Consider the following 22090-nt stretch of genomic DNA (forward strand, 5'->3'; position numbering starts at 1 on the left):
TGGAGTGCGAGAGAGAGAGAGGCTGAGGAAGAGACCTCGAGCCACCCAGTTATTAATATTATTCCACACCGCTAAGTTTAGCATTCAACACGTGTCGCTAGTGATGGAGAGAGAGAGAGAGAGGCGGGAGGCGCGAGAGAGAGGGAGAGAGAGGTTGACGGTTGACGGTTGCTAGGTGACGAGGCGCATATACTGAATTTTAACAAAAGAGCGGAGAAAGAGGGAGAGGGAGAGAAAGTGAGAGAGAGAGAGAGAGAGGAGGGAGCGGGAGATAGGTGGAGAGAGAGCGCTCGCGAAAATTGAATACATGTAGAATATATATATTTCTAGGTGTATTTTCCCCGGAGAAGCCGCAAAAAGGATACCTCGAGGGGAATGATGTGAAGAGAATGGAGGGCCGAAAGGCGAGAGGGGGGACAGGCGCGTGAATACACAGTAAGTAACAGTTTAATGAATACTGCTGTGTTTCTGCATGGACTTGACTGCGTGGAGCGAGGAGACATGGCACTGACAGCGCACCTGCGGCTCCGGGTGAGGGTATTGGAAAAGATGGATGGTACGTGAAAGAGAGATGGATACGGCCGGCGCGCGCGGGGGTTTGACCCTTCTGTCATTGCTGCACGCGCGCACATATGCCAGTGCTTATAAGCCCACTTGTTCCTCTGTGAAACGGCACATACTTAGACTTTTCTTGCACTCTCACTGCACAGATACGCGCAGAGGTTACAGCAACACGCGAAAACGCACGCGCACACTGTCGCACGCGCCTGGAAACGGCTTTGAGACACGCGCAGTCTGCGGGCACAATTAGTGATTTTCATAAAAACAACAACTGTGCAGCAACTGAATATTAAAACGTGTTTAAAATGCTGCTTTGCTGCGGCTAATGATCGTGTCGATGCGCCGCGCTGTCAGGCTGCTCGTCTCCAGTTGTGTATGTAAACTGCGGATTTGTCAATTTTACTGAGCACAGTTTCCTGTGTCTCCCAGTGTATATGTCTTTTGATACTCGTTGTGTTTCAGTGCCATGCGAGCTTATTTACATAGCATAGCCTATTCGAGTATTTCATTTATTGATAATCATTGAAATGGGAATACAGAGAATTGAAATATCTCAATACACCAATTGCTGTCGTTTTTCAAAGTCTGGCCATTTGCTTTTTAATAGTTGGCTAAGAAATCAGTGAGATTTATGAGCAGCACTCATTATGTTAATTTCATATGAGCCCATCATAGGCCCACAGTTTTCCTCCTGCGATATGAATCAAACCGTTGGCGTTTAGATGAAGTAAAATCATTTATGTGGGGCTTCTGCTTCATATTCTGTAATAAGTTTTACTCCCTCCTTGCGCCAAACTTATTAAAGCTGTTATGATGGAGCCTGGAGTCCTGCAGAGGGAATGTGAGGTCTTAATGTACACCAAGACAGGCCTGAGATCAGTGCTGGCCTCTTACACACACACACACACAAAAAACACATTTTAGCTCAATTATATGTTTTAGTGTACAAGCGGCTTGTTGTGCAACGTGACCTTTCGTGAGCTTCACGCTGTACTGATTTGCTGTCTTGAGACTCTTCACATACATACAGTATTTGATCCCGCAGGTCTATAAATAAAAGATAGGTGAGAAAAGATTATGACCTCCAGAAAAGCACATTTACTGAACAAGGCATGTAGTGGGTACTGGACGCAAGGACTGCACACACACATACACACACACACACACACTGCAGTACTGTAATGCGCACAGTAATGTTAATGTGTTGCCTTCAGTGTCAATATAGCTTCACTCCAGTGGTCTGTCTTACAGCTGCTTTCCAGGCTTTACTGTAGAGGGAGGGGGAGTTCACTTGTAAAGAAGAAGGGAGAGTGAAAGAATGTAAGAGTATAGAATGAAAGAAGGTGAGAGACTATAATGCACTAAAGAGGAGGATGTAGCCGAGGTGTGGATACAGATGAAGCTGGATGGGAAGGAGAAGACTCATAGACAGAAATACAGTGAAGGATGGGGAAAATAGAAATACAGTGCAAACAGAACGAGGGAGTGAGAGGAGGAAATGAAGGAGAGGAAGAAAGCGAGAAGAGGAATTGAATATCTGAGACTGAACATGGTTGGAGGGCTCAGACAGAAAGATGAGAGCAGCTTGAATCAACGTTTGCATTTCTCCTTTTCTGTTTCAGAGCATTGATTCTTTATCTTCTCCTTTACCTTTGCTCTCCATCCTCTCTATCATTCCTTCTCTTGGGCTTTCCAGCTCTAGAGAGTATTGCTGCTTTTTTAAGATCTCTCAACCCCCCCCCCGCTGGATCCCTCTCTTCAGCGTTTCTGTATCAGTCTCTCCATCTGATTACTTTCCTCTCTCTTTTTTTTGTTTGTTCGCATAGCTGTGTTGATGAGTCCAGCATGCCCAAAACTGTATCCAACTCCCTCTCAGTATCCCCGTTCACTTAAATGTGACTAATTAAGGTAAAGCTCGTTAACACAGAACATCAATTAGTCTTTAACGAGATCATAGGCTGGTGTTTGAAAGAGATTACATTGCTCCCCTCTCCCCCGACTCCCCAGAGGTTAGACTGGCTCGCTATTGATAAAGGCCATTCTAATTTACATTAGACCTTAGACGCAGTTTGGGTGCTCGGGGTCAGATGGAGAAAGCACGTGGGACCCCACATTTGCTCAAACTTTCAGACCCAAATAAAGCAGCCAACCCTGTCTCACACAGAGAGCTATTGCCGCTTTAGGGGCCAGACAGAATGCATTTTTTGAGTTTAAAAACACATGACGCTGGGCAGTGGAATGACAAAAAAGAGGCACATTTTTCAACCGTTAAACCTGTTTTCCGCCACATGGAATTGATAACAGTCAAAATTGACAAAGTCACAATTATTATAGTATAACTACAAAATTATATAGGCTACTAAGAGATGAGTCAAATTATGTTCAGAATTCAGAATTTACATAAAAATGACACAAGTATGAGATAAGTTATAAGTTACTTAGGCCCCGTCCACACGGAGACGCGTTTAGCTGTATACGTAAAAAATTTGTACCGTATCAGCGTTTCATCCACACGGATCCGCGTTTTGGGAGCATGAATCTGATATTTTTTGAAACCGGGTCCCAGAGTGGATAAATCTGAAAACGACACCCTTGTGTTTTCGTGTGTACAGCCAATCCGTATATTTTGTGAAATGGTGATGTCATCACACCACATCCAGCACGGGAAAGACTAGAAAGGGATACAGCTACGCAGGGCCGGCGTTTGCTATAGGCGAGCTAGGCGGTTGCCTAGGGCGACAAATGTGTTGGGGGCGCAGCCAGGCGCCCTCTTGTGGCGCCCTTAAACTTACTTCCCATTAAGCATAGAATAACACAAGCGAAATAAAACATACTGTTTATTAAACATGATCATCCTTGGGCGCCCCCTCAGCCGCACGTTTAATTACTTAACCTGATTATTAGATTGAATTGATAGTGAGTATTGTCGAGCACAGGCGTTCAGGCGGTTGGTCAGGCATGTGCTCATCACTGGCGCGTTCTTCAAAAATGACGCGGTCTAAACCCTCGAGTGCACAGGGACGGAAAAAGAGAAAGGCAGACGATCACAAGAAAGCCCAGTATAGAGGTAAGTCTTCTCATCTCAGCCATAAAGCTGTCAAACGAAATAAATTTACTTCGTATTATCGATATTATCAACTAATATTGGACGGCATTGGACGTTTTATTGCTGTCACTAAGCTATCACTAGCTAGCTAGTTATCTACATATTACTACGCATTTCACTGACAATAAGGAAATCCAGACGAGCCAAATTTTAATGCTGCGTCAATTTTGAAGTTGAATAGAAATGCCAGAAACAACTGTTCATCTTTTATTATTTAAGATAGGGATAGAGCTACAAGAACTTATATATTTTAATTTTGTAGTGGTAAGTACAGTGTATCCATAATAGCACTTTTGTTTGTAGAGGGTATAGTTAATCCAGTTTATGGGTCATAATTTGCTTAAGTGTCTTTACAGGTGCTTAAGAGTGTTTTTGCACAGTTTATGGAGTTAATATTTGGTAAATATCCTTGAACATTCTTTCTAGAATTTGTGTATGAACAATTTATTGCAGTTGATCCTTCAAGTCTTAATTTTCTTGATTAAGTGTTGGAGTGACTATAAAAGCCTTTTTGTTTGTTCATCCATAGTTTGAGTCATAATTTGTTAAATATCCTCCAACGTTCTTTGTAACATTTTTGTATGTGCAATTTATTAGAGTGTATCATGTAAGTCATAATTAGCTTTTTAAGTCTTGGAGTAACTATAGGAGCATTTTTGTTTGTATAGTTTTTATAAATACTTAACCCATTTGTGCCCATTTTTTTTCTGAATGGCATGTCCTGCATTTATTTTCCCCAGGTTTTTGTATTTTTTCTTGAAAATCGTATTTGAATCTGTGGCAACTATAGTTGCTGGTGGGCAAATATGTTGTAACCTATGCACCCCTTCAATGTCAAATATGTATAAGAGGAGAACATTTAGCATCTAACTCAAAATAACTGCTTTCAACAGATCAATCTGTATTCATTGAGATTGGCGCAAAACTCAATCTCGCCTAGGGCAACCAAAGAGCTAGAGCCGGCCCTGCAGCTACGGCCACTGGGCATGCGCACATCAATATAGCGTCATTTAATTACTGTATTTGCATTATTGTAAGGGTAGGTTTAGGGTTGGAGTAGGTGGAGGCGTTAATAAAACACAATCTGGTGAGTAGCACATTTATTTATTGTTATTTTATTGTGAGATTTTGCCTACGACCATTGCTGTACCCCTTCAACAACTCTTCTTCTCCGTTTTTAGTGTATTTCTGTGGCAGAATTACAGCGCCACATACTGGCCTGGCATGTATACTACGTCGTTTTGAGTCGGTTTCAGTGCTCTCGTGTGTACGTGGATGTTTCTTGAAACGAGGGGAAAAAAAGATTGAATAGGGAAAGCTCTAGGGCTGTCAAAATTGCTCAAAAATGACGTTCGAATATTCCCTCTAAAAAAAGCATGAATATTCTAACTATTCGAACATCTGGTTGCGCATTTGATCAATGACGCGCATTACGTCAATAACAGGACAAATGAATACAAAGACACATAACTACTTATATAGGTAGTCTATTTAAGTTTAAACATATTTGACAACGTATTACCTACACAAAAACAAGTAAATCAACTAATGGCTAAAGACCGCAGACCTCACTCTCTCTCTCGCCCTCACCGTCTCTGCATATAACGGTTTAAATGAACAAACACATTTTGAGGCTGATCGAGAGTTTTGTGCAAGCAATTTAAGGTTGCGACTCTTGTCCCAAATATAGCAGGCTTCATTCAGTGATTGAAACAAATATTAAAATAAGTTTTACAGCATATCATTGAACGCTCCGAGCGAGCTGTGCTGTGGTAAACATGGAACTTTTCCTTGACATGAAACGGAAAATAATCAAACCAGTGGAAGCCGTGCATTTATCCTTCATTCATGCAATATCTATTCAGTCAGTACTAGGGCTGCACAATTAATCGAATTTTAATCACGATCACGATTTTGGCTTCCCACGATCAAATTCGCGTGATCGAGCGATATTTAAAATGCGTCATTCATTCACGCTTTGTATTAAAGGTTTTTTTTTTTTTTCCAAAGCCAGTCTAGCGCGCTGTAAAGCCGCTGTCTGATCACGTGCGTCCATGCACCAATCAGAGTTGTTCCCTGCACCGCGCAGCAGCTCAGTCAGTTTCCAGATGTAGACAGTCACAGACAGAAGACAGAGTAGCGTGAGGAAAATACCACAACATATAGCAGGCTATAATCTATCTTAACAAAGAAAAAATGTCTAACGTAGCAGAGGGAGCGGCCGAGATCGTCATCCATTGTGTGGAAACATTTTGGGTTTCAGGCAAGTGACACAAAACAAGAAAAGGTCATATGCAAAGAGTGCCATAAAGTTGTTTTGGCACCACAAAGCAACACAACGAACCTCTTTAACCACTTAAAAAAACACCATAAAGTTCAATACGATGAATGTATGAGGGCCAAGAAATGCGTTGCAAAGACTAATCATCCCACAACATCTCAGACATCCATCGAAGCGAGCCTCTTTAGCGCATCACCATACCCATCCACCTCTCAAAGACACAGTGAAATAACAAATGCAGTCGCATTTCATTTGGCTAAAGACATGTGCTCAATAAACACGGTGACAAACGAAGGCTTCAAATTCTTGGTCAACACTCTGGATAAACGATACGTGATCCCCTCGCGTAATTATTTTTCAAAGGTGGCACTACCTGCGATGTACAGAAAACGCAGAGGGGAAATAGAGCGTGATCTTGCCAATATTCTTTTCGCCATAGTTCTTCTGCCTTGAAATGTTCTTATTTGGTTACATTCTGTTATGGAATATTTGTTTCTTATTGATTGTATATTTTATTTTTAGTGTTATTCACATCCATTATGCAGGTAAAACTTAAGTTTATATTTTGCTTCCTAAAATATATTTACACATTGTAAAATGTAAAATAGTGCCCTGTTGAAGTTTTGCTACATTTTCTTTATTGTTTTAATTTATTTTTATTTATTCTTTAAGGAGATTCACTGAATTTTGGTGAATAAGAGGACCTATTTTATTTTGATGCACATATCTGTACATTAGCAGGAATGTTGCACAATATGGATGTGAAGGCAGTAAATGTAATTAGCTTGTGTGACAATAAAAAATTGTTTTGGTTAAAATCAACAAATAATCGTGATAATTAATCGTGATCTCAATATTGATCAAAATAATCGTGATTATCATTTTGGCCCTTATCGTGCAGCCCTAGTCAGTACCTCGGTTCCATTGCTTGACAGAACTCCCTGAAGCCTGCCCCATCCACGACACTGATCGCTCTCATGTCCTTAAAAATGAACAAAATTAATTTCTCCGTTATGGCCTCGCGTGTTGCAGACAGAGAGCTTGTGGCGGGCGATGCAAAGTAAGGCTGGTCCAGTTTGCACATACAAATTAGTTGCTTATATTTACAAAACGAGCCTACAAAAGCATAAAAAAGCCCGTTTAATAAAGAAAAGTTCACGAAACTAAGTGAAAACTCACTAAAGTGTTTAGTGAAATTAGGAAACATTTAGATATCATACATTGAGTTGTATAAGTTAACGTTACATTCCTACATACATTTTGTTCTCATGTCACAAGTAATATCAAGGTTTATTTTGATCTGTTTTACATGATTCTTTTGTAGTGTGGTTTTCGGTGAAGTGTGCTAAAATGAATATCGTCACCTGTGTACATTAGTCCACTTCTTCTCGACGCTTTTCCTGATAGTTTATAGAACAATTACTCCGAGTCGCCATCTGTCGTTTCAAAGAAAAGCACAACGGCGAGCGCGTCAAGTATAAACACCTCGTCCGTTTGGGGAGGAGCGCGCGCAGTCAGCGGGGGCTCGCGCTCTGGAGACGGGCCAAAGTACACAAGGCTTCAGGCGCGCTAGCGCCCACTCGCAAAGCAGACAGCCACGCCTCTACTACCGCGGGCGTTTTTTCCCCCACATTTTTTTATTTATTTGAATATTAATTTTCACCTTCGAAATTCGTTTTTTAAAAACTATTCGAATATATATTCGAATTTAGAATATTCGTTGACAGCCCTAGAAAGCTCTGGCTTCATGTGGATGGGGCCCAAGAGATTAATCGAAATTCTGAGATGTCACACTTATGACATAAAAAGTAGAGGTCAACCGATTCATCGGTTTTGCCGATTAATCGGCACCGACAGCTGATTGGAGGAACAATCGGTTATCGGCAAAAATCCACACCGATAGTTTTTCCCGGGTTGCATCCGTTGCTGGAGGCTGCGCGGTCATTACGAGAGCTCCGAGAAGAGTCTGCTGCCATTATATAGCACGAGAGTGGCCTCTAGAGGCCAAATAAAAAGTCACTGTGTTTACATTCACACGTGAGGCTGCACTGCAGGGAAAGCACATGCCGCACGGAGAGAGCTGACACATCAGATGCGCGTTTAAAACATGACAGCGAAACAGTGTGAATACAGAACACTACAGTACTTGTTGCCAAATCATTATAAAGTAATTAATTTGTTGACTAGATACTGCATTAGCAAGTAAAGAACAGCAGTGTGTATGTTTGTCGACGAGGCTGAGGTGACGCTAAAATTAGCGGTACCTCAAGCAGGTAAAACATTGTGATAAAACACACGCAAGTCCGACCCAAATGTTGCATATATAAAATTAGTGACGTGAGGAAGCAAACTGTATCGTCATGCTGCCGACAGAAACATAAAGCAGAAGCGCACTTGTTTTTTTTATTAGATAATCGCCTTCTAAAAAAGCAGTTTGATTATATGAAATGGTAACTAACACTTTAAAATAATATTCCATTTGTAATATTAACTAAGGTTAATAAATGTGGTGGAAGTATTGTTCATGGTTAGTAGTTAGTATTTCAACATTAAATTGAGTTAGAATTTAAATTTGTATCTGTTAACCTTGTTAATGCACTAAACTAACATGAAGGTAAAATTGTATTGATCATATTAATACATACAATATTCAATGTATATTGCATAATGCATATAGTGTTACCTATGAAATGTACATGCATGTTTCTAGGTTGTAGATAAAGAAACAAATTTGACCTGTAATATCTTGTTTAAATTATTTTCTGAATAATTTGTTCTGTTAGAACTTCTCATTTTAATATTCGTATATATTTTTAATTTAGCACATTTTCATGGATTAGTACAGTTTTTTTCTAGTAATAAAGTTCAGCACTGTTTTACTTATGTTTTTTTTTATCCAGTATCCATTAAAAAAAACTATCGGTCGATTAATCGGTTATCGACAAGTGCGGTACAACCTAGATACCGGTATCGGTAAAATCCACTATCGGTCAACCTCTAATAAAAAATAAAAATTATTATTTACAACTTCATTTTTAGATAAATAATTGAAATTGACATACTGTACTAAGTTGTAAGTATGAAAAAAATCTGACTTTTCATTTCATAATGATTATAAATTATTATGTCTTTTTAGGATGTCTTATGATGTAATAATTACATTTAATTTCATAATTATGACTTTTTGTGTCTTAATTCTGATTTACCAAAAAAAAAAATTATCTGGCTAAAATGGGATTCCATATTAACTCTAGTGTTGTGTTTTTAGTATAACAAGACGCTGCAAAAGACAACAGTCAACAGTCAAACATACCTGTCTAGCGGATGTTTACAATTTTTAAACAAATTCTAAAAGCATTTTGTGTAAATAACAACTTATAGTGTACAGCTGAGGCCAAGTGGTAGTAAAGGAGCAATGGAAAAAAGAGGAGGAGATGATCCATTGTGGTGATTTTAAAAAGCTCTGAAAAGGGAAACAAGAGACTTTTAACAAGAAGCCGGAAATGTTAGCGTATTAAGAGGAAATGTTAACACAGAAAGTGTAGCACTCAGTGGCATCCTGTTCTAATCAGCCATGAGTTTCCACAGGAAGCCGAGTCCTCCCTTTCACCCATCTCCACGGTTACCGTAACCACGGATATTTCTGTCTAACTACAACTGCGGTCCTGTACAGTTACCACGGAAATCCCTGCAAGTCTTCCCTCGCTTCCATAGACATTACACCTGACAGCTTAACGTGAGCTTGCTGACACTCTGTGAGATCACAGGCGTCTCTTGATTCATTCATCTCCGATATCCAATCAGACACATGTCCATAAAACGCTATTGACAGGTGTAAACTAACAATGGCTGAAAACGAAGCCAGTGGGGCCGTGCTCTCCCCCTGGGGAGGTCTCCAGTGATAAGACAGGTATTGTGATGCTGTTTCTGTGAAGTGGAGAGGGGCAGAGATGTGTATAGCAGCTGTTGGATGAAACAAGATGAGATTCAGGGGCAGTGAAATGACACGGATAATGGTGGACCAGACTGAGGAGACATTTTGGGCTGTATGTATTCAAGATGCTGATTGATCATACTGACAGATTTCTGTTCGGTATGTTAACGGAGAAAAAGGAGGACAAGAGAGATGGCACGATTTTTACCTGACACAGATCTAGAAAAGATAAAGCTGAAATACTTTTGTTTAGATGAAAGCAAGAACAGAAACGGTTCACTGATAACTTTGTTTCGCAGATGTTTTACATACTGGTGTTTTTTTTTTGTCAGTATGCCTAACAGAGTGCATAGTCCAGTTTTTCAGCAGCCTTGGTTCCGGAAGTATTGTTACCACTGCAGCACAACAGCTTCAAAATTTGTATTTTTGGTACAGGTGTGTTTAATTTTATGTTGTTGAACAAAACGACCTAGTGTTGTCAGCTTATGTTTAGCACAGACCTTATTTTACTCATTAATTGAAAAACCCCATTATAAAACCCATACGAAAATCCTAAAGGCGAATTGGTCAGGTTTTGACATCATCCCTGCACCACTAGTCATAGTTACTTACTAATGCTAGAATAAAACTGTTAACAACAAATTACATTTGCACAGTGAATTACAGTTGCATAAAATCTTGCGCCTGTTGATTGTGCACTTGAAAACTAAAACATTTGGTATCCTGTGATGTATTAAAGCACACCAATAATGCTATTTTAAAGTTTCCTCATTTTAGATGTCTCCTACAACAGGTTTCATTTTCTCATAATATAAATTGCACATCAGCACATATCTCAATGGTTCTCAATTTTTCTCAGTGATGCATTACTCAGTATGAGGTCAGATGTTGCAACTGTAATTCCTCTCCATCAGCATTAACAAGTGCTTGTCCATCAAAAAAACGATGTGTATATTTCTAATTTATTGCGGAACAATAACCGCATAATTAGCCGAGCACTAACGTGAATGACTGCTGTAACATAAACCTTTGCAAAACAAATCTTGCTCCTTCCTTTATCTTTACTCAGAGTAGTAAAAAACGACAGACAATCTGCATTAATAGACACAGTTTTAGGTAATCGTGGCCCACAGCTGCTTAGCAGAACTATTTCAGTAAGATAGTAATAACGTGTGTTTGCCGGATAGCCAGAAATGTACACAATATAAAACACAAAACGACTTATTTTGAACACCGGGTAGAAAATATATCTGGGCTCCAGACTAACTGTTTTTATTAGGAGCACTGTAGCCCATAACTGAACATTTTTAGGAGCACAAGCAGAAAATGTAGGGGCACACCTTAAATCAACCTGCAACGCAGTTATTCACATTTTCCCCCATTTTGACTGCATTATTGACAAATGCCTTGGTAATAAGTAGACTTAACGTACAGAAAATTCCATTGTGCAGTTTTATTCTAAGTTCACAGGGCTCCAGAATAACATTTGAGGGCAGCAGCACCGGTGCCGCTAAGTTCTACAGAAAGTATTTGGTAGCACTGGGGGGCTGACGCTGAGCTCAGTTGCTGTGTAGATAAAATTAACTTTAATTATTATCATTCATGTCTTAATATTAATTCAAAAGGAAAACGAGTGAAAAAATTTATATTAGGGAGTGAAAATAGCTAATAAGCCAATAAGCGCTGCTCTGCAGCCACCTACTTTAAGGCCTTTTTTATTTTTAAATAAGTGCGAGTTTTCCTACATCTTGAAACTTTTATTTTTATAAATGGGCACAATCTTTGAAGGCTGAACAAATAATGTTTTGGTCATCACAAATAACATTTAAATATTATAATGCTATAGTTTTGAAGTGCTGGAAAAAGTAGTACTTGTAAGCGTTTGACTATTTCTGTCACATAGTTTTACATTAAACCCATGGTGAATGTTGCTGATTTGTGGACAAAGTCTTTTATAACTTGTTCATTCTTGGCACAATGTTGCTCCTGGTTTCTACATCAGCACCGTTTGATCTGATATCTATGGTTTATAACAGAACTCTGTGCCGAATTGGAATGCTTCTCACTAGATCTTGCAGCGATTATATACAGACGTTGCTATTAATTCTGTGGCAGATTCAACAGATTTCTTCAATGGATCTCCCAGCACTGTGTAATTGTATCGTGCAATCGAGATCAAGTAGCTCGCAAGTAGCTCCCGCTGCTCCCCATTTGGTCGCAGTCTGGAGCCCTGTATCAATAATTATTCATACAGGTTGTGATTCTAAGCTGATCAAAATAAACTGGGTACTGACCCATCTTTCATGAGCTGGCATATTTTGCAAAACCTGCGCTGAACTCTGAGATTTGAGAAGCAGTGGGCGTGGCAAGTTGTTCGCGGGCGGACAATGTACAACATAGACGGGCATTATGTAAATTTATTTCGAGTGACGTAGAACTGTCACACAGTGGAACTCGATTTACAAACGACTCGTTCAGAGTCTATTCTTTTGGGAGACAATTCGCTTTCACTTTACAACTTTGCAGAGCGTTTACATTCACAAACAGCTATATTACACACTGCATTAAAGGGAATGTTTGAAAAACCATAATATAGGGGCACTTTAAATGTTACAAATTTTGCAGATTTTAAAGACATAAAGATGACTAAATGTTACAAGGATAGTTCCCCCAAAACAACCCCTCTCCCCAAAAAAGATTAATTTACTCATCCTCATGTCGTTCCAAACATGTATGACTTCTTCAGAACACACACACACACACAAATATATATATAAATATACATATTAATTTTTTTGTCGAAGAATGTTGGTGACCAAAAAAAAAGTGTATTCTCCAAAGAAGAAAGTAAGTCGAACAGGTTTGGAATGACTGACATGAGGGTAAATCATGACAGTTTATTCTCTTTTTTTGGGGGTAACATTTCTCAAAACAATCTCTTTCTATAAAAAGTATGAACATATTACGTTTCTGACACACATAAAATATGTTTCTAAAAATAAAATGCATAACTATTTTTGATGAAGTTAGGGCTGAGTAAAAATGTAAAACAGCTTGACCAGCAATGAATCCACATTTTTTAACCCTGCAAAATGTGTTTTGTTATTGCTACACTCTACACAGTTTTAATACTCCTCGCCTGTATTTTGATAAATGTAGGTATGAAGTACAAATATCCATGTAGTAAAGATTGTTTGTTCAGATTACTTGTTGTTCAAAGTATTCACCTTCAGTCCAGTTGTGTGTGTGTGTGTGTGTGTGTGTGTGTGTGTGTGTGTGTGTGTGTGTGTGTGTGTGTGTGTGTGTGTGTGTGTGTGTGTGTGTGTGTGTGTGTGTGTGTGTGTGTGTGTGTGTGTGTGTGTGTGTGTGTGTGTGTGTGTGTGTGTGTGTGTGTGTGTGTGTGTGTGTGTGTGTGTGTGTGTGTGTGTGTGTGTGTGTGTGTGTGTGTGAGAGAGAGAGAGAGCGAGAGCGAGAGCGAGAAGGAGAGATAGCGAAAGACAGAGAGAGAGAGAGAGATTGTAAGTGTATTCAAGCATATGATGCACAGGTGTGCATGTTGGTGCGTCAGTAATCTAATGTTGCTGTAGGCATATATACGAGCAGTGCTGTTACATCCGTGCATCGCCGTCTGAATGTAACAACTGTTTGCCGTGTAGTTTAAATAACATACATTATTAATCTTTAATATGGTATGTGGCCTCAGGGTCTGGCATTTCCTACTTTGAGTTATGTTTACCTATGCTGTTTATCTTTTGTACATGTGTGTTTAGGAATGCTGACTGCGTTTAGTTTTTAAATATCTATAGATACACTGTCTAAATGATTGAACAGAGGAGGGTGTTCTTGCGTTATTACAGCCATAATTTGCTGGTTAACTCACAGCAGGGTGTGCTGAGCACGAGAGAAACTGTCTCATTGGGCAACAACTGTCATCTGTTTCAAAGAAATAGGACAACGCAAGGCTGCATTTATGAAATGATGCATTAATTTAAACTCTGACACAGGGTTTTTTCTTGTCTTTTGCTTAGTTGCCTCGGTGAAGTTTTCCCAACAACTTTCATTAAAAGTACTGGAATTATGAGCTCCCCCCATCGCTTTGTCAAACATCTCTCTCTCTCTCTCTCTCTCTCTCTCTCTCTCTCTCTCTCTCTCTCTCTCTCTCTCTCTCTCTCTCTCTCTCTCTCTCTCTCTCTCTCTCTCCTTCTCTTTCATCATCTCTTTCTTCCTGCCGCACGTGGTAATTAGGGGCAACTGCACAAAAGCTACCTAGAGAGATTACCTTGAATCTAATATACATACTAATAGCATAGTACTTTACATGCTTAATAAGCCCATCCGAAGAGCTCAATACCCAATCTTCAAAAAAAACTGTAAGATTATGGGCGTGGCCTCACTCTGGATTCTGACCCGCCAGCATTGAACAGGGAATTGAATTCATGATTAATATTCTTTAAGATGCTGTTGCCTTTAAAGGGATTGCTCACCCAAAAGAGATTCAAAAGAGAATTCTGTCATCATTTACTCAGCCTCATGTTGTTCCAAGCCCACAAGATTTTTGTTCATCTTCGAAACACAAGTGAAGGTTTTTTTTTTGTGATACCAGAGAAATTTCTACTTTCAAACTTTCCAGCTTCATTAAGTTCATAGACATAAAAGAAATCAATATGCTGTGTATTTAAAGAGACATTATCACTTTTTATGATGAACATATTTAAAGGTCCCATGGCATAGCATTTTTCTATTATTTTATAGTGTTTTCTGAGGTGTACTTATATTATTAGTATGATTTTTACATCATAAAATGTCATAATTTAGAAATAAAAGGCATTTTTTCTATACTGCTGTTTGCCCTGTGGCTGACTGCCCTGCTTCAAGAGGCGTGTCTGCTGTGAGACTTCAGTAAAAACGCCCACTGTTGTGATTGGCTGACATCTTTGCATTTTAAATGAGCGGAGGGGGCGTGGTTTAACGAGGCACGAGCAGGCACGAGCTGCTGCCAGAGAGACGGATGGACCTGTGTTCACTTCTCATCAGTTCTCTCAGCATGTCTCAGTTCAGGGTGAACTGTTGTAGTTACAGCATATACTTCAGGTTATTAGTTTATTTCTAGTCGGAGGGGCTGTCACTCATGTCAGAAAGTTAGTAACTTTAGTAAATTATGGATCAGCGCTCACTCGAGACGCGGACCGTTTAGAACGATTCAGTCCGATTTGGTGAACTGGTTCGGTTCACTAAAAAGAACCGATTCAAAAGAATGATTCGTTCGCGAACCGGACATCACGGAGACAAAGCGATTGCTAACAAAGTTATTTATAGTAACTACTGAGTTATGAGAGCGCTGTCAGTCAGCGCGAGTTTATTGTGTTTGTATCTGAGAGTTCTGAATAAACACGAGTCCCAGTCACACCGAGTCCTCTTCATCATTATTCTACCAACTTTGTAACACATGCAATGTACCATTACAGCGAGATGAACGAGTTAGTAAGTGTTGAGTATAGCATTATTTCTAGATATGTTCCAATCATATGAATAGCGTCATTGACGCGCATTGAGTAACGTTACACAGCGCAAACAAAGACACAACAGCTGTAATCGAATGTAATCCAGTTTATTGTGGGGAAAGCTGGCTAGCCTAGCCGGATACCCTCACGCTTACCCTCCTTCTGCTTAATCTCACGCCGCGTTTGGTGCCTCCGCTGTGGGCCAGATGCAGTACTGGGGGTCGGGGATGTTGGAGGCCGAGCTTCGGCGTGTGTGAAGTTTATCTCTAAAGATGTGACTGCTGATGTTAAACAGAAAAGACTGTATGCACATTTTAGAACAGATAGACGCGACAAGGACGTACAAAAACACTGACTCACAAGATAGAAAACACGAAAACACTGTTCTGTCGGGAGAGAGAGAAGCCGCTGCGTGTCCACAAATAATAAATAATAAGCTACACATAAGAAATCAATGATCACAGATCAGAAGGAACTGAAGAAAGACTTCTGTTTTCATTTGTACATCCAAACACTGAGAAACTGCCAGTGTTCACTCGTTCACAAGTAACGTTAATGATCTGGAGTGTTTGCATGGGCGTGCCAGATTCTCTGGGCGGAGGAAAGGGAGGAAACCGCTCCTGCTTGGACGTCAAACCAGGAGACTTCAGGATTGGCTCGTCTGGCCTGTCATTTTCTCAAAGGCAGAGAAAGACAGCCAGAACTCGGTTTTACACCGATCAACATTTCTATCCACTTGGGGACAATATTCAGGCTAGGGGAACTCATATTAATGTTGAAATACCTCATAAAATGAAAATTTCATGCCATGGGACCTTTAATTTACGCTTTTATTCACATCTAAACATTGATCAATGCACATTGCATATCCTTGTGAAAAAGAAGTATACTTTAGCATACTATTCTGTAATGGATTATTAATTACTGAAGAAAAAACACTTTAAAACAGGGGGTGTTTTAAAGATTAGGATGCAACCATGTAGGATGATGTATCATGGCCATGTTTCAGGATGACAGTCCAGACCTTAGTTGAATGTCTTTGGGATGTGCTGGAGTAGACTTTACAGAGTGCTTGACTCACATCACAGCATTTATTTCCATCAAGAGATGCATTGATTTTTGGACAAGATCTTGTATTGACAGTGCAGGAGTCGAGCAGTTTCCTGTGTGAAAATTATTCTTCATGCTCCCTCCCAACCATTCTTTCACAATTTGAGCCTGTCATGATAATGATCCAGTCATAGACTGCCTATTTAAAGGAAATGTATGTAAGATTGTGGCCAAAACTGGTACTGCAATCATTTTCAAATGACTGTAGAGCGGTGTATCCCCTCTCCTCCTCCCCCTGACTTGAGGTTGCCAAATAGGCTGCAGGAACGTAGGCTGCTACAAGGAGCTTCCAATGGCAAGTGAAGAGTCCTACACAGCAAGTTCTTTGTTTTTACATTGTCACAAAGTTTTTCTGATTCATAACGAGGTCTTTTAGGTTTCGTAAAGTTTTATTTTTTATCCAAAAAGCTGTGGTAACTAGAGCAGAGCTGGCAACCCGGATGCCGAAACACTACTGACTTCGTGATTGGTAGATAGGTGGAGGGTGGCGCTTCAGGCCAAACACAACATGTCAACATCAACATCAGTTGAGGGCTGCAACTTCACTTTTAAAATGACAATATCCTGGCCGGACAACTGTTGTCAGTGATATAAATATTTGAAATTAACATGATTTCTTAATGTCTAGTGACATATCAGGGCGATTTTATGATTAATTGAAATACATTTCTTACATACAGTTACTTTAAATCCAAACAGTGACTTTTTAAAAGTATTTGAAATAATTTAATTTGCAATTTAGTATATTTAAAGGGTTAGTTCACCCAAAAATGAAAATTCTGTCATTAATTACTTTCCCTCATGTCGTTCGACACCTGTAAGACCTCCGTTCATCTTCGGAACACAAATGAAGATATTTTAGTTGAAATCTGATGGCTCTGAAAGGCCTCCATTGGCACAATGGCACTTTACACTCTCAAGACCCTTAAAAGGTACTAAAGACGTCGTTACAAAGTCCATCTCACTACAGTGGTTCTAAAATAACTTTATGAATCGGCGAGAATAGTTTTTGTGCGCAAAAAAACCCTAAATAACGACTTACATAGTGATGACGATTTCAAAACAAAGCATCATGAAGCTTCGAAGCTTTATGAATCACTGAGTTGATTCAGCGGTTTGAATCGCCAAATTTCAGCAGTTTGGCGGTTTGACACGCGATCCGAATCATGATTCGGCTCACTGATTCATAACGCTTCGAAGCTTCATGATGCCTTGTTTTGAAATCGTCTTCACTATGTAAGTCGTTATTTAGGGTTTTTTTGCGCACAAAAACTATTCTCGCCGATTCATAAAGTTATTTTAGAACCACTGTATTGAGATGGACTTTGTAACAACGTCTTTAGTACCTTTTAAGGGTCTTGAGAGTGTAAAGTGCCATTGTGCCAATGGAGGCCATCAGAGCCATCAGAGGCCATCAGAGCCATCAGATTTAAACTAAAATATCTTAATTTCTGTTCCGAAGATGAACGGAGGTCTTACGGGTGTCGAACGACATGAGGGTAAGTAATTAATGACAGAATTTTCATTTTTGGGTGAACTAACCCTTTAAACTATGTGACAGTTTTTGTTGCAAAGTAACACATTTTTAATGAGTTAGATGCATCATCAGTCCTTCTTCCAAAAAGGCAATGGTTTTCAGGGAAATTGCGTACACATGTCACTCGTCCGTGCATGTCTCGTCATACATGGAGGCGTGTATAGTGTGGGAGTGGCGTAGGTTAGTTGTCAACGAGTGAGAAAGGTTGACATGGAGCAAGCTTAACCTCCAGGGAATCACCCGTTTCACCCGTCTGTTGGCAAAAAGAGAACCCAAAAGAGCTCGTAATAAAAAGAGAATCAACATTGGCTTGGCTTTTTGAGGATTGCGATAACTAGACCTGCGCAATTCTGGATAAATTGAGAATCACACTTTTTTTGTTTCAAATAGAGATCACAATACTTCTATGATTCTGAATAGATAACTAAACAAAAGAACATTTAATTTACAAAATATTCATTTCTGCAGTCTATTTAATTGTTTTAAAAATTAATTCGAATGGTTGTTTTTGAATGAATGATTACTTGTTTCATTACTGCATGAATTAGGCCTAGCATTTTGAACGAATCTCTTGAGTGAATATTCCATGACAAAAACATTTTTAACAGTCATTTGTCATTTTGTAATTATTTATACACCCGTATTTGAAGCACCAAGTTACTTTCCAACCCTCTTACAATGTGAGTCAATCACTTGCATATGCGACCAAATTTCAAAAAATTTCTTTAAATTAGCATTTAATGTGTTTAATTAGTGTTAAGCCTTGCCAATTTAAGCATTCAAGCGCAAGCAAACGCAAAACATAAATCCTGCACGATGTGCGCAAACTGCACATTCAAAGTGCGCGCCCAGAAAGCCGCGTCTGACAGCACGTAAATGCTGAAGTAAGCTCTCTTTCACGTCTTCTTGTGCTTTAACAGACAATTTCACACAAAATTGTCAAAATGCCCGTCTTGGCGAGTATTCTAGTAAACATTGGTAATGTATTAAGTGATTATAAACAGTCAAGAAACAGTCGAGTGTACAGTATCTGTATATTGGATCCATGCATTATATCTTAAAGTGAAACGGCCAAAAAATCTTGCAAAAAATCACAATGCTCTTGACTGAATAACTTTTGTAACTTTTAATAAGGATTCATCTATATTTCAGACTATGCAGTGTTATTTTACATTTGATTACTTAATTCAACTTCTGTACTTAATTTACCTAAAGAAAAGCACAGTTTATTTAATGTGTATATTTGTTCTATTGTTTATTTGTGCTATTGCTTGTACAGGGTTTTTCCTGGGTCAAAAATGGTCTTCGGTGGTGGCTGACAGACATGGTCATCCATACACACACACGCACGCACGGTAAAAAAGTACCCTACCCACGTGATCTGCAAGCGCAATACTGATATTCAAATACTATATGCAATACATTTTAAATAAATTCAAAGAAAGTTTGTAACTTTTGCTTATCTTATTTTGATCCCACATGAAAAAATACTATAGTATATTATAGTAAAATTACTCTAGTAAATACTATAGTGTTTTTGAACCGTACTATAGTAAATATACTACAGTAAATTAACAAAGTGTAGTAAATACTATAATATACTACAATTTACTGTAGTATCTTTACTATAGTATGGTTCAAAAACACTATAGTAATTTTACTATAATATACTATAGTATTTTTCCATGTGGGATACCTTGAGGTTTGTTTTTGTTCCTCATTTTTACACTATTTACTGATAATTGTTTTGGTATATAATCATATAAATATTAAAAAGTAGTATTAAAAAAAATGAACAAATAGCCTAATTTTCTGCCATATACAATTTCATAAAATTATCAGCTAGCTAACAACAACTTTGTTCTGGGTTCACCTCACTCCAGTCTAAACTAAGTGATTTATAGACTATTTATTTTACTACACATTATGAACATAAATAAGCTGAAAGACTGTGGATAATTAAAACTAACTCTTACACCCACTCTTGCTAAATTGGGTAAGCACACTTGTATTCTCATTTCAGATTGTTCTGAGTAAATTAATAAACGGATTCGTGAGTTCAGTGTTGGACACTGACAGATCAGTTGTTCTAACCAGTCGTTGAAATGATTCGGTACAAAAGGAGTCATAAGGTGGCGAATCGGACATTAGCAGACGTGTTGTGTGCGAATCCCGTCTGTTAGAACATCGCGAAAGATTTGTAAACACACAGAAAACACTTCATAACTGGATAGGATTTGTTTCCCGTTTATTGAAAGTATGGTTTATGTCAACTGGTCATAGAATCGGTCAATGTTTTTTGAGCGTATTTCACACCCAACGGTAATTAAAGGAAAACATTGTCTGATAGCGCCACGTGCAACATGGATTCGGTCTTCCAACCTTTTGATTTTGATTAACGTAATATGTGAAATATTAGAAAGCTAAGAATGCTTATTTTGAAGACCGAGAGCGTGCGAGCGGGGGAGGAGCTCTCTGATCGTTCTCTCTGACACTCGGTTACAAGCGCAGCATCTATTCTACATCACTCATAAATCACAATAACTCATCAAATAAAGCTTTGGTGGGACAAAAATTTGTTTTGGCGGCCGCCAAAAAAAATTAAATGTAGGAAAAACCCTGTTGTAGTTTGATTATTTGTTCTTATTTTATTACAGACTGTTTGCTTGATTTTAATTGTGTTTGAAATGTATGTAACCCTAACCAAACCTAACCCTAACCAAATCTGTGATACTGTCTAGTAATGGGTATAGCTACAGTAACATCTTCAGCTTGTCAGCTTGAGATCCTTTTTTATCTAAACTACATCTCTTACTCCTAGTAGTAAATGTTTTATGAGCAGTAGGATAATCTCGCTCTCTTTTTTTTAATTATGAGAAAGAACCATATGGTTGTGCTTCGGCTTTGTGTGACTGTGCGGATAAATTGTATCCGCACAGTCACACAGATCCGAAGCACAACCAAAACAATGTTTTAAGGGCAAAATGCATGCATTTTTTTTTTTTTTTTTTTTACTGCTAGAGGGCTAAAAGTTATAGTGTACCTTTTAAAATAGATTACCTTTAAATATAATGTCGAATAAAACACTTAAAGGGATAGTTCACCCAAAAATGAAAATTCTGTCATTAATTACTCACCCTCATGTCGTTTCAAACCCGTAAGAACTTTGTTAATCTTCAGAGCACAAATGAAGATATTTTTGATGAAATCCGAGAGCTCTCTGACCTCTCCATAGACAGCTATTTAATTAACACTTTTAAGTCCCAGAAAGGTAGTAAAAACATCGGTAAAATAGTCCATGTGACTCCAGTGGTCAATAGGGTTGGGTAGCGTTCTCATTTTAACTTCATTTAACGGAAATACGGTACCTTTTTTAGGTACTTTAGGGTTTTACTTTACGATTTTAAGTCATTTATAGAAGTCTGCCATTGTCTGTGATGTTTGTATACTGTAATATTTACTAGATAGTAGGCTACTAGATACTTAAATTTAATTAATAAAAACAACCATATTATTTTTTTCTTTTTCTTTTCATTTCTATGAAAAGATTTCCCACAAATTATGTGCTGTGTATTTTCTGGTAATCAAATGAAGACATAAGACATTAATTTAATTTAATTTATCTTTTTAATTTAATTAAACTTTTTTGTCATACAAAGTGCTGCACAACTGAGCTTTATATGGTTAAAATTAAAACATTAAAACAGAACAATTTAAATGTATTACTTAAAAAATATATATTTTTTTATTATTATTACATTTGTGTTAGTATTATTAATTGAGACGTATCTAAGTTCTACTGTACAACAGTGATGTATTTGTCAAGATAAACCGGACTTTTATTTTGACGGGTTGCCGTTGCTTTGAGTTTCTGTGTTTATGATATGACGGTAGTTTTTCTCAAATAAAACGGTAAAATGCTCATAAAGTGACTCAGTGGATCTGGAGATGACGTTCGTGCGTTCATGTCCTCATATGAGACGTCAGAGATGGAAACATGCGACCTTGAGTGAGTGTGTGTGTGTGTGTGTGTGGTAAACCGCGCTTCTACGGCATTCAT

The sequence above is a fragment of the Gobio gobio genome (genome assembly GCF_949357685.1).
Source record: "Gobio gobio genome assembly, chromosome: 15".
NCBI classification, from domain to species: Eukaryota; Metazoa; Chordata; class Actinopteri; order Cypriniformes; family Gobionidae; genus Gobio; species Gobio gobio.